Source organism: Oncorhynchus nerka, linkage group LG7, assembly GCF_034236695.1.
Source record: "Oncorhynchus nerka isolate Pitt River linkage group LG7, Oner_Uvic_2.0, whole genome shotgun sequence".
NCBI lineage: Eukaryota > Metazoa > Chordata > Actinopteri > Salmoniformes > Salmonidae > Oncorhynchus > Oncorhynchus nerka.
The window spans coordinates 71,175,910-71,189,851 of NC_088402.1; the positions used below are offsets into that span (position 1 = coordinate 71,175,910).

General features: G+C 40.6%; 1 pseudogene; it reads left to right on the plus strand.

Moving 5' to 3' along the window:
• The first annotated feature begins 1,296 nt into the window (after positions 1 to 1,296).
• The window catches only part of LOC115132309 (FERM domain-containing protein 4B-like), a 29,705-nt pseudogene continuing 17,059 nt past the window's right edge, over positions 1,297 to 13,942 (plus strand).

Consider the following 13,942-nt stretch of genomic DNA (forward strand, 5'->3'; position numbering starts at 1 on the left):
CGTTTGTTCTGTCTTCAGTTACTCACCCGGATCATTTACCCCATTCCCGCCTGGTCGTCGGAGGATTCCGCTACCCCATTGGATCCACCTATTTACTCCCATCAACTCACCACCGCTGCCCGCTACGCCACCTGGATATATCTACCCATTCACATTCACTTGTAAATAAATACTCACCTTCTTCCTACTCTCCTTGTCCTGGTCTGCTTCTGGGTTCGATTTTGAAAGAACGTGACATTCTAAGGATCAGTTAGCCTTTTATAATGATAAACTTGGGTTAGCTAACACAACGTGCCAGTGGAACACAGGAGTGATGGTTGCTAATAATGGGCCTCTGTACACCTATGTAGATATTAATAGTCATTTACAACATTAACAATGTCTATACTGTATTTCTGATCAATTTGATGTCTTTCAAAAACCAGAACATTTCTAAGTGACCCCAAACTTTTGAACGGTAGTGTATATATATTGAAACTGTCTAGCAAACCTATTAATTTTAAAATGTTGAAACCCTTTACCTCTATCTTTCACGTAATGACAATATGTGAGTTTTTTTTTTGCTAACATATAATGGAGGGTCCCTGGGTCCCTAATTGTCTTGGTCTTGAGACCACTCAAGACTATATTCATTTGGTTTTTAAATTGTCATGGTCTCAACTCACTGTCTGGATCTTGGGACCAATGTCCTGGTAGAAATATTGGTCTTGGCTCCTGGATATTATCTTTAGTATTTGGATACAAACCATAGGCAACCCAAAAAGATGACAATGATCATTGGCTGATCACTCCCGACAATGAGATTATTAGATCTGGTTCTTCTTGGCAGCATGTTATAAACCACAAATTGCCTCAGGTTGCTTTCATGAGATTTACATTTGAGTTGTTCTGAAATATAGAGCAGTTTGTCACTTTAGTTCAATCCTATTAATTGTTGATGAATAGATTTTTTTGAAGGCAATGGATGGGTGGGGTTTGTCACAGCCAACACAGTATTTTGGACATGCATTAATTTATACAATGGCCACAATTGGCTACAATAATTATTATTATTTTAAAACCCTGATAGGCATGTAGATAGGTTTGCGATAATACATGGGTAGAAAACAATGGTATTCCGCATGGGTCTGCATCATGTCTAATTCTAAAACATTAACCTTTGTTACCAGCAATGAGCATATTGTGACCCATTGTGTACAGTTCAGTACAGCCGCCGTAGCTGAGGACAGCGAGCGCTAAAATCTCCTTTCACGTAAATAACTGCGGGGTGAAGGCGTGGTGAGCGTGGAAGAAAGCAAGCGTGCGCGAGTAGCCCTACGAGAGAAGGCTACTAATAGTTGACAGCGATACAGTTCACTGACTCTCTCCTCCTTTTGCTGAAAACGTAACAGGGATGCATTGAATGCGTTCCCAATATGCTGGGGGAGACCTATGTTAGATTCAAGAAACCAACCAGCTGAAATTAAAGGAAACGCCCAAAACGAAGGTAAGATTGTCCCATTACAACGTGACAATAAACGATAATGGGGAGAGTATTCTCTGAACTGTGCAGGGAACAAAGTATACCAGGTCATTCATGCATCGGAATGGGATCCCACTCGAGTGATCAATTAATTAACCGGCTTTATCATATCATTGTAGGCTTGGCTATCCTATTGTAATTGTATTATCAATATTGGCATCAGTGTTTTTTCTTTCAACAAAAGAATCATGCCAATTCATATACTTTTATTTAGCTTTTTCTGTAATCAGGGACTCAGGTTTGTCATTGACTGAAAATAACCACCAATGTACAGTAAGTAGTAACCTAGTCATTGTTCCTACCCCATTGTGAAATACGTGTTCCTGTTAGCATACAACGTTTTAATGGGTCATTAGCCTACTGTATACAATTGGTAAATAATTTTCTTTATATGAATGGAATAAACTAAAATATGTTTTTGATGATGAGATAAGACACATAATGCATTTGCATTCTGCCTGACACACCTTGCTATCCAGTCTAGTCTGCACTAAACAGCAGTGTATAGAAGGGATCGGTTAGGGACCGATATGGACCGGGGTTTGGTCAGTGAGGAAGGATACAGTGCAGAAAGAAGGCTTCCTTACAGAAATGGGATTGGGTAAATTAATATTAAGGCAATGATTATGTAGCTTTATTTATCTACATAAATGATATCTTTAGGATTAGGCAGTAAGCGGTAAACGATTTCAATTCATATATAAGCATCAGAAACGAAGTCCAGTTGATTAATTAGCAACATAATTTTACTCTGCAAGTATACTGTCTACCCGTTTTACCGATCTGTTTTTGTTCATGCGGTGTATGTCCATGCTGTGTATGCCTACTTAGGCTACATGTGGATAGTCATAAAGAGTTGTGGATTATTTGCATCCTTTATTTAGCATTGTACGTTGTCAGTGACCGCTCTAAGGCAGCTAGCAGGCTCACTCCATCATTTTCATGAGAAACATGTCACCTGTGTAGAAGCAGCCAAAGCAAACAGCAGCATACAGTATAATGTCCTGGTACAGGTGGCAGTGCCAGCTCTGGCCTGATGTTACCGATTGACTACGTAGTGAATTCGTTAAAACTATTTGAAAAAGTAAACTCAATTCTCAAAACTTTTTTTTTACACTGTACAGATCTTGCAGTGAATAGAACAAAGAAAGAAGAGCAAAACCATGACTGATAGTGATGATAGTGTTGTCACTATTTGTCTACAAGTTGTCACTATTTGTCATGTTCTCTGTGAGATTCAGGAAAAGAAAGGCTTTTGACGTAGTTTTAGGCATCCTGCATGGTAAACAGGAATTTCTAGTTTGATGGCTGTTTTTCTTAGAAATGGAAGTGGATGAACTTCACTATCCTGAGACTTATCCCGTTGTGATGGCCCCTGCCGTTGTTGGTCAGGATATCCTGTTGAAAACAGTATGGTGACTAATGCAAAGCAGCACCACTGGAGATGGGGGTCATTGTTTAAAACCCACGACATAAAGCAATGACTGACCCCTTGAAACAAGCAACAGGGGTCATAACAAACAAGTGTTGTTTAAGTGGGTAACTAAATATACAGCAAACTGAAATAATACATTGTACCTTTAACAGTAAACATATAGCATGTAGTCATATACTTCTGCTAGTTTACTGCCTCTACATATTTTCCTCTTGTGAGTGTACCTCAGTACATGAGAGATGGCTTGTGAGGCTGTTTGATGCTGGTGATGAGCAACACACCACGACACTCAGTTGGCAGTTTTCCTTTCAGGAACCTTGACGTCTCCTGAGGATTTACATGAAACACTGTCTAAAGAGAGGATTATTTTTGGAAATGCTGGTTATCCTGCATTTATTCATAACCTGGAAGAGTTAAATATTGTTACGTTACATAAATACTGTTACAAGTCCATAGGTAGGGAAGTATACACATTCTATGAAACTGCATAAGTGTTACGTCAGTCTTCATCCTCAAGCATTCATTGGTAATCACACACCTGTTCAATGCCATAACTCTACATACTCCAGATTATCGGCTCTTGCTAGTACCTATTATAACTGATGACAGTAAATGCTAATTTTCAATAAAATTAATAGTGCTACATGTCACGATAATATTGTTTTGACAGCCAATGTTATCTTTTGATGATAGCATCTATAAAAGCTTTGTGATTCGTAGTTCTGTTACCCACATCAAGCGTTGCAACATCAATAATATCCCAATCTCTACTCTGCTCCTCAGTGACTGAGTGCCTCGCTCCTTCCCCAGGGCTCTGCAGAAAGTCACAACAGCTCCAGATAATACAACGTTGCAGTCCCTTTCAGTAGGCATGCAAACCCCTTACTACAGCACCTGCTTCTGGCACCCTGAAGAGAAACAGCTGTAGTGAAGGGATAGCAACAGTTACGGGTACTACTAATACTCTACTACTAATACTACACTACTACTATTACTCCAACAACCCCAACTAGTACTACAACTACTACTGCTGCTACTACTGCTACTACCACTACTACTACTACTAATACTACACTACTACTGTTACTCCAACAACCCAACTAGTACCACAACTAGTACTGCTGCTACTACTGCTACTACCACTACTACTACTACTAATACTACACTACTACTGTTACTCCAACAATTCCAACTAGTACTACAACTACTACTGCTACTACCATTACTACTACTACTACTACAACTAAATCAAATCAAATCAAATCAAATTTATTTATATAGCCCTTCGTACATCAGCTGATATCTCAAAGTGCTGTACAGAAACCCAGCCTAAAACCCCAAACAGCAAACAATGCAGGTGTAAAAGTACTACTACTACTACTACTACTACTACTACTACTGCTTATACTACAACTACTACTACCACTACTACTACTAATCCCACTCCTACTACTGCTACTACTGCTGCTACTACTGTTACTACCACTACTACTACTACTACTTATAATACAACTACTCCTACCACTACCACCCCTACTCCTACTACTACTACTACTACTACTGCGACTACTACTACTACTACCACTACTATTACTACTACTACTACTGTTTATACTACAACTACTACTACCACTACTACTACTAATACCAATACTATTACTTCTACTACTACTACCACTCCTACCACTACTACTGCTTCTACCGCTACTACTACTTCTACTACTGCTACTACTGCTGCTACTACTGCTACTACCACTACTACTACTACTGCTACTACTGCTGCTACTACTTTACCTCTACTCCTACTAGCCTACTACCTCTACTGCTACCTTAACCACTACTTAGTGCTAATACTTCCACTACTTCTGAAAATACTGCTACTACAGCTGTCATGATTAGACAGCGTAGACAGCATGGTTAGTGTGCAGTGCTGAGTGCTCTTTGATTGCTGTAGTTGCAAAACACCAGTCTCAACGTCAACAGTGAAGAGGAGACTCCGGGATGCTGGCATTCTAGGCAGAGTTGCAAAGAAAAAGCCAAATCTCAGACTGGCCAATAAAAAGAAAATATTAAGATGTGCAAAAGAACACAGACACTAGACAGAGGAACACTGCCTAGAAGGCCAGCATCCCGGAGTCGCGTCTTCACTGTTGACATTAAGACGGGTGTTTTGCGGGTAGTATTTAATGAAGCTGCCAGTTGAGGACTTGTGAGGCGCCTGTTTCTCAAACTAGACACTCTAATGTTGGGCTGGGCTAGACATCCTGGACCCTCTCTTTCTAAAATTATCAGCCAAAATTGTTGCAACCCCTATTACTAGCCTGTTCAACCTCTCTTTCGTATCATCTGAGATCCCCAAAGATTGGAAAGCTGCCACGGTCATCCCCCTCTTCAAAGGAGGAGACACTCTAGACCCAAACTGTTACAGACCTATATCTATTCTACCCTGTCTTTCTAAGGTCTTCGAAAGCCAAGTTAACAAACAGATCACCGACCATTTCGAATCCCACCGTACCTTCTCCGCCATGCAATCTAGTTTCCGAGCTGGTAACATAACCGCCATCGATAAAAGACAAATCTATGCAGCCGTATTCATCGACCTGGCCAAGGCTTTCGACTCTGTCAATCACCACATTCTTATTGGCAGACTCAACAGCCTTCGTTTCTCAAATGACTGCCTCGCCTGGTTCACCAACTACTTCTCAGACAGAGTTCAGTGTGTCAAATCGGAGGGCCTGTTGTCAGGACCTCTGGCAGTCTGTATGGGGGTACCACAGGGTTAAATTCTCAGGCCGACTCTTTTCTCTGTATACATCAATGATGTTGCTCTTGCTGCTGGTGATTCTCTGATCCACCTCTACGCAGACGACACCATTCTGTATACTTATGGCCCTTCTTTGGACACTGTGTTAACTAACCTCCAGACAAACTTCAATGTCATACAACTCTCCTTCAGTGGCCTCCAACTGCTCTTAAATGCAAGTAAAACTAAATGCATGCTCTTCAACCGATCACTGCCCGCACCTGCCTGCCAGTCCAGCATCACTACTCTGGACGCTTCTGACATAATTTGTGGACAATTACAAATGCCTAGGTGTCTGGTTAGACTGTAAACTCTACTTCCAGACTCACATTAAGAATCTCCAATCCAAAATCAAATCTAGAATCGGCTTCCTATTTCGCAACAAAGCATCCTTCACTCATGCTGCCAAACATACCCTCGTAAAACTGACTATCCTACCGATCCTTGACATCGGCGATGTCATTTATAAAATATCCTCCAACACTCTACTCAGCAAATTGGATGCCGTCTATCACAGTGCCATCCGTTTTGTCACCAAAGCCCCATATACTACCCATCACTGCGACCTGTATGCTCTCGTTGGCTGGCCCTCGCTTCATATTCGTCGCCCAACCCATTGGCTCCAGGTCATCTATAAGTCTTTGCTAAGTAAAGTGCCGCCTTATCTCAGCTCACTGGTCACTATAGCAGCACCCACCCGTAGCACGCGCTCCCACAGGTATACAGTGGGGCAAAAAAGTATTTAGTCAGCCACCAATTGTGCAAGGTCTCCCACTTAAAAAGATGAGAGAGGCCTGTAATTTTCATCATAGGTACACTTCAACTATGACAGACAAAATGAGAATTTTTTTTTTTTAAATCACATTGAAGGATTTTTAAAGAATTTATTTGCAAATTATCGTGGAAAATAAGTATTTGGTCACCTACAAACATGCAAGATTTCTGGCTCTCACAGACCTGTAACTTCTTCTTTAAGAGGCTCCTCTGTCCTCCACTCGTTACCTGTATTAATGGCACCTGTTTGAACTTGTTATCAGTATAAAAGACACCTGTCCACAACCTCAAACAGTCACACCCCAAACTCCACTATAGCCAAGACCAAAGAGCTGTCAAAGGACACCAGAAACAAAATGGTAGACCTGCACCAGGCTGGGAAGACTGAATCTGCAATAGGTAAGCAGCATGGTTTGAAGAAATCAACTGTGGGAGCAATTATTAGGAAATGGAAGACATACAAGACCACTGATAATCTCCCTCGATCTGGGGCTCCATGCAAGATCTCACCCTGTGGGGTCAAAATGATCACAAGAACTGTGAGCAAAAATCCCAGAACCACACGGGGGGACCTAGTGAATGACCTGCAGAGAGCTGGGACCAAAGTAACAGAGCCTACCATCAGCAAGGGCATTGAAGATGAAACGTGGCTGGGTCTTTCAGCATGACAATGATCCCAAACACACCGCCCGGACAATGAAGGAGTGGCGTCGTAAGAAGCATTTCAAGGTCCTGAAGTGGCCTAGCCAGTCTCCAGATCTCAACCCCATAGAAAATCTTTGGAGGGAGTTGAAAGTCCATGTTGCCCAGCAACAGCCCCAAAACATCACTGCTCTAGAGGAGATTTGCATGGAGGAATGGGCCAATATCTTGTGAAGACTTACAGAAAATGTTTGACCTCTGTCATTGCCAACAAAGTGTATATGACAAAGTATTGAGATAAACTTTTGTTATTGACCAAATACTTATTTTCCACCATCATTTGCAAATAAATTCATTAAAAATCCTACAATCTGATTTTCTGGATTTTTTTTCCTAAATTTGTCTGTCTTAGTTGAAGTGTACCTATGATGAAAATTACAGGCCTCTCTCATCGTTTTAAGTGGGAGAACTTGCACAATTGGTGGCTGACAAAATACTTTTTTGCCCCACTGTATTTCACTGGTCACCCCCAAAGCATATTCCTCCTTTGGCCCGCCTTTCCTTCCAGTTCTCTGCTGCCAATGACTGGAACGAACTGCAAAAAACACTGAAGCAGGAGACTCATACTTCCCTCACTAACTTTAAGCATCAGCTGTCAGAGCAGCTCACAGACCACTGCATCTGTACATAGCCCATCTGTAAATAGCCCATTGAACTACCTCATCCCCATATTGTTATTTATATTTTGCTCCTTTGCACCCCAGTATCTCTACTTGCACATGCATCTTCTGCACATCTATCACTCCAGTGTTTAATTGCTAAATTGTAATTACTTCGCCACTATGGCCTATTTATTGCCTTACCTCCGTTATCTTACCTCATTTGCACACAATGTATATAGATTTTTCCCCTATTGTGTTATTGACTGTACGTTTGTTTATTCCATGTGTAACTCTGTGTTGTTGTTTGTGTCACACTGCTTTGCCTTATCTTGGCCAGGTCACAGTTGTAAATGAGAACTTGTTCTCAACTGGCCTTCATTCAAATAGCCTTCATTTCACAGAACAAGAATAAACTGACGAGTTTCAGAAGAAAGTGCTATGTTTCTAGCCATTTTGAGCCTGTATGTCACGTTCTGACCATAGTTCTTTTGTGTTTTCCTTGTTTTAGTGTTGGTCAGGACGTGAGCTGGGTGGGCATTCTATGTTGGATGTCTAGTTTGTCTGTTTCTGTGTTTGGCCTGATATGGTTCTCAATCAGAGGCAGGTGTTAGTCGTTGTCTCTGATTGGTAACCATATTTAGGTAGTTTTGTCATTGTGGGTTGTGGGTGATTGTCTATGTTAGTTGCTTGTGTCAGCATAGTTCTTATTATAGCTTCTTGTTCGTTTAGTACAGTTTTCTTTGTGTTTTTTCGTCATCTATTAAATGATGCATTCACACCACGTTGCGCTTTGGTCCGCTTCTTACAACGATTGTGACACTGTATTCGAACCCACAAATGCTGATGCTCCAGATACTCAACTAGACTAAAGAAGGCCAGTATTATTGCTTCTTTAATCAGCACAACATTTTCAGCTGCGCTAACATAATAGCAAAAGGGTTTTCTAATGATCAATTAGCCTTTTAAAATTATTAACTTGGATTAGCTAACACAATGTGCCATTGGAACACAGGAGTGATGGTTGCTGATGATGGGCCTCTGAACTCCTATGTAGATATTCCATTTTTTTTAAATCATCAGTTTCCAGCTAGATGAAGGCCATGGTCATTATATTTTACCAATGACTAAATTTGGTCAAAGGAGAAATATGATGGTAGAATTCCAAACACCACTCCTATCAACTCACTGCCTCAGGATCCCAGAAGGCGCTAAGCCTGGGGGAACAGGTGTCCCAGCCTCCCCTCAAATACTGCTGCTCTGTGTAGCCTTACCTAGAGGTTAGCTATGGTGCTGGAGGTCATGACCAGTCATCAGCAGAAGTCAAAGATGCAAGTTACAAGTTGCTTTTGGGTAATTTCCTTCCCAAGCAACCAACAAGTGGTCTCGTGTCACAACACCGGAGAGGTTTTGTGGTGCACTAGCTGAAAAGAGTGTTGTGACTGAATGGAAAACTACTTGATTACATTGAGGTCACCCTGGCTTGATAGAATTGGAGCTGGGTATCCTGTTTAGTAGGCTGTTTACAGACACCTGAAATCACAGGAAGACATTGTTTTGGCTGCTTAAGAGTGTTTGGTTTTCTTTTGGTGTGGGAACCCTGATGTTAACTTGTTCAGTTTCTAATGACTTTTTACTGAACTAAAGTTGTCAAATCCACCCTTGACACATCAAGGCAAATTACCACAAAAACATAGACTAAGTCTTATAGATTGCTTTGCAGTATGACTCCAGGAAATGTCAACCTGATCATGGAAATGTGTATAAAGGAATCAAGAGATCATTTAGCCCTGCGTCACAGTACATGTCTAAACCATGTGCAGAGGACAAGTATATAAGTCTAAAGAGCAGACATGGGCTGGCGTGCGAGACCAGGTTTCATCAATAATGCATGAAGCCAGGAAACCGAGATAAGAGGAGGTGCAGCCAGGCCATGATGACAAAACCAGCCGTTTCATGTGATTTACTGCCGTCACACCCAGCATGTACTTCTAAAACAGGTCTAAATCAAAATGTACAAGCAACCGGAAAAATATGAATGGTTTGTTTTTGACCGGAAGACACACCTCTTCCGGTCAAAAACAATCCATACCTTTTTTGGGGGGTTGCTTGACCATTTTTATTTAGACCTTTCTTGGAAGTACATGCTGGGTGTGACAGCAGTAAATGAGGATAGTTGCAGGCAGGGCAGGCATATTTGGTGTGTAAAGAACTTATTTTAACATTATAACGCTTGCAGAGCTGTCTAATTGGAAGATGAATGGAAGCTTTCTGGGCAGAGAGGAGATCTCGTCATAGTCATCGTCACTTTTGCCCAGATACAGGTTCATGCAACAATATGCCTGAATACTTAGCCTGTCATTAAACCTCATCATCATTGTCTCGTAGTCTATAATCATTACAAACTGCCATGTGAAAGTGGCATCGTTGATAACGTTATGTGAAGCAAGACATTTATGATGACATATATGCAAGTCAAGCATTATAAGAGGGTAATGTTTAGATCCACTTAACACAGTTGATATTAGTGCAGAGGGCCAGCGCCAATCCGTAACAGGCCATCCATGACAAGCTCTCCATATCACCCAGGCCCCTAGGCCCTATTCCTTATAGTCCCATGCCCATTGCCTGTGGCCCACTTCTCAGACAGCAGTCAGGCTCCAAAAACACACAGAAAGCCTTTACACTTCTTTCATCATGTCCCGCTACATCTCTGCCACGTGAGATTAATTGCATGTCTGAAGGCAAGTGGTGTTTTCTTGAGAGCTGTTGAATGTAATGTGTTTGGATGACTAAGCAGTGTCAGTGGTCTTGGATAAACACAACACTGGAAAACTGGAATCAGTATTCCAGTCAATAAATCAATATCATTATCTCATGCATTAGCATAAATTGACTTTATATAGTTATACGTGCAAATATTATTGCTACAGTATGTACAGGCTGAATCTCAACGGGACTTGATATGAGGATGGGTTGGCTATAAACATCCTTAAAGAAAAGTGAAATAGAATTTTGAAGTGACATAAAAGTTAGCGTTTAGCTCCTAGATCTGTGCATCTGGAAAAGCTTGTGGAAAGCTCTGTCCAGAGTGATAAAAATAGATCATGTTGAGAGGATTTGACATTTCCCACTGTCCAAATGTTAAATGTGGGAAAACCAATCACAAAACGCTCATTCAATTAAATTGGCTGATACTCCAAGTACACATTGGAAATGAATCCTCACATGTTCATGCACATGAGGGCCTTAAGTAAGAAACATTTTTTTGACATTTTCTGCCCCACATAGAATACTCACTGTAGTGACAAATCACTATGACCCATCTAATTCTGAAAATGTAATAGCTATAACTGTCCAGCTCCTGGCAGCTGGTTCTGCAATCTGCACACATTAAAGCACGATGGCATTGTCATCACAAATACACTAGACATCCTGCTGCTATAATACTGGCATAACAATGTCAGTGCACTGTGACAAATACTGTAGGTCTCTGTGAGTGACATGCAGTCATGCAAAATTAATTGGATCCATTGAATGTGCATATTTAACATTAGATCATATTTTTTTTAATTGATCACATTGTCAGTGTTGCAGGGCCTTTAAATCAGACCCCTTAATTGAATGATTGTTAATTAACATAATTAACAGAGGGTGATTTGTTAATTATGACTTTCCTACCCGAACCTCTTCAACTCCCAGCCTTTCATCCAAAGCCAAATAGAGACATTCAATCTCCATCTCTACCATCTCAATTTAAATTAGTTGGTTGTTGGTTTAGCTTTTTAGGCTCTTTGAGATTATTTTATGTAATGAAATGCGCTATACAAAATGTATTATTAGATTTGTCTGAGACAGAGGCGGTATTACTGTCTGGTATCCAACACCTCGGTTTCCTCATGCTCTATGTTTCCTAGAGCATAAATGATTTGGCTACAATAGGAGTCACCTGCACCACGTCTCCTGGCTGACCCATTTTCCCTCAGGCTTAGCAGAAGCAGTGCTCTGAAAGAAAAGTCTGTAGTCTAGCATCTGACCCAGACGTGCCTTAGCTCAATGGGTTAGCAGCACATATCAATGATATTGTTACGCAAACCAACCCAGCCAGACTTGGGTTTGGTAGGTATCAGGCGTTGCAGAGCAGGGACAGCCAAGCCAAAGCCCGCCTGGGTGTTAGCTAGCGTGCAGTATGGACAAGCTGTTGGTCAGAGGTGCTCGCTTTGTGCTGGTTGTCAGTGTGTGGATCTTGAGGAAGAAGGGCTATGATGAGCTCTGGACAGGGATGTGTTCAGACGTGTGTCCTCCCAGGGGAACTCTACCAGGTACAGCAGCACTTTATAGATCAGTAGGACTTCATCTGTCATTTACAGTATAGGGCTGTTAAGAGGACAGGGCTGGTGGAGGTGTGTGTCTTTGCCTGCTTTAGTGTTACCTGTAACTACTATATGTGATATTGAGAATGTTTTGTGAGCCATTGCAGGTTGTATATTTTATATTTTAGCACTTCATTCCATAATTTGGTGGACACAGATTAGAGTCAGGTGTGGTGTTGATTGTTTTTGGAGTATGTGTATGTATTTTACGTTTTTAAGTGCTACAAAAGGCTTTTGGGGGAAGAGTGGGGTAAGGTGAGCCAAAGGGGTAAGTTGAGCCACCCTTATTTCTATGAAACCATACAAAAAATGTATAATTTGCTCAATATTTAGGTAGATGTCATCATTTCATGGAGTCTGTGAAGGAAGAAATCACATGAAAAAAGTGGTAGAAAGTTAGGTCCAAAAAATAGATTTTCGCCAAGTCAAATTAATTTATTATGTTAGAGGGTTCATGATGCTTGTATCTAAACCAAAGTAGATAATTTGGCTGTAAACCTCAGTTGGGGTTTCTATAAGCTTCAGTATGAAGTTCTAAACCTAGCATGAAAGTGCATCCTTGTAGCTGTGTGGGCTAATATAGTCAAAACGTTAAGCCAACGGTTGAGCCCATGGCAAGTTGAGCAAATTGAAGTGTTTTCTTCACAGGCGTAATTCAAGGCATTTTTCGATTGGATATGAGGCAACAACAGGGCCTGGCCTATGTAAAAAAGAAAGTACAGAGTGTTTGATAGTTGTTAAGCCTATGTTAAAAGATGCTTCAAAGGATTAAAAGACAAAAAAGTGATGATTTAGTTTGTGTTTTGGAAATAAAGATAGACATGTTTTTTAAAAGGTAGTGCTAATATTTAATTCAGTACTGAAATCTGCTTAAGGATCCGCCCCTTTTTTTCAATTTTCACCTAAAATGACATACCCAAATCTAACTGCCTATAGCTCAGGACCTGAAGCAAGGATCCAATATTCTTGATATCATTTGAAAGGAAACACTTTGACGTTTCTGGAAATGTTAAATGAATGTAGGAGAATATAACACATTAGATCTAGTAAAGGATAATACAAACATATTTTTTGTACCATCATCTTTGAAATGCAACAGAAAGGCCATAATGTATTATTTCAGCCCAGGCGCAATTTAGATTTTGACCACTAGATAGCAGCAGTGTATGTGCAACGTTTTAGACTGATCCAATGAACCATTGTATTTCTGTTCAACATTTTATATCAAGACTGCCCAAATGTGCCTAATTGGTTTATTAATACATTTTCAAGTTCATAACTGTGCACTCTCCTCAAACAATAGCATGCTATTATTTCACTGTAATAGCTACTGTAAATTGGATAGTGAAGTTAGATTAACAAGAATTCAAGCTTTCTGCCAATATCAAATATGTCTATGTCCTTGGAAATGTTATTGTTAATTACAACCTCATGCTAATCACATTAGCCTAGGTTAGCTCAACCGTTCCGCAGGGAAGCCACCAATCCTGTAGAGATTTTAACTTACCCTGACCTGCGGCTCAACTTACCCAATACCCGGTGTAATTTGTGCCAAGAGACCACTTTTTTTTAGATAAGCTATGTCTTCAAAACTGAAATGTACATGAATTCTGATTAGTTTTAGAGATACACAACATATTGAAATACATGTACATATCTTTGTTGGAAAGAATACTATGTTTCCCTTGACGGAGTGATGCTGAACGTAAAACATCTCAACTTACCCCACTCTCC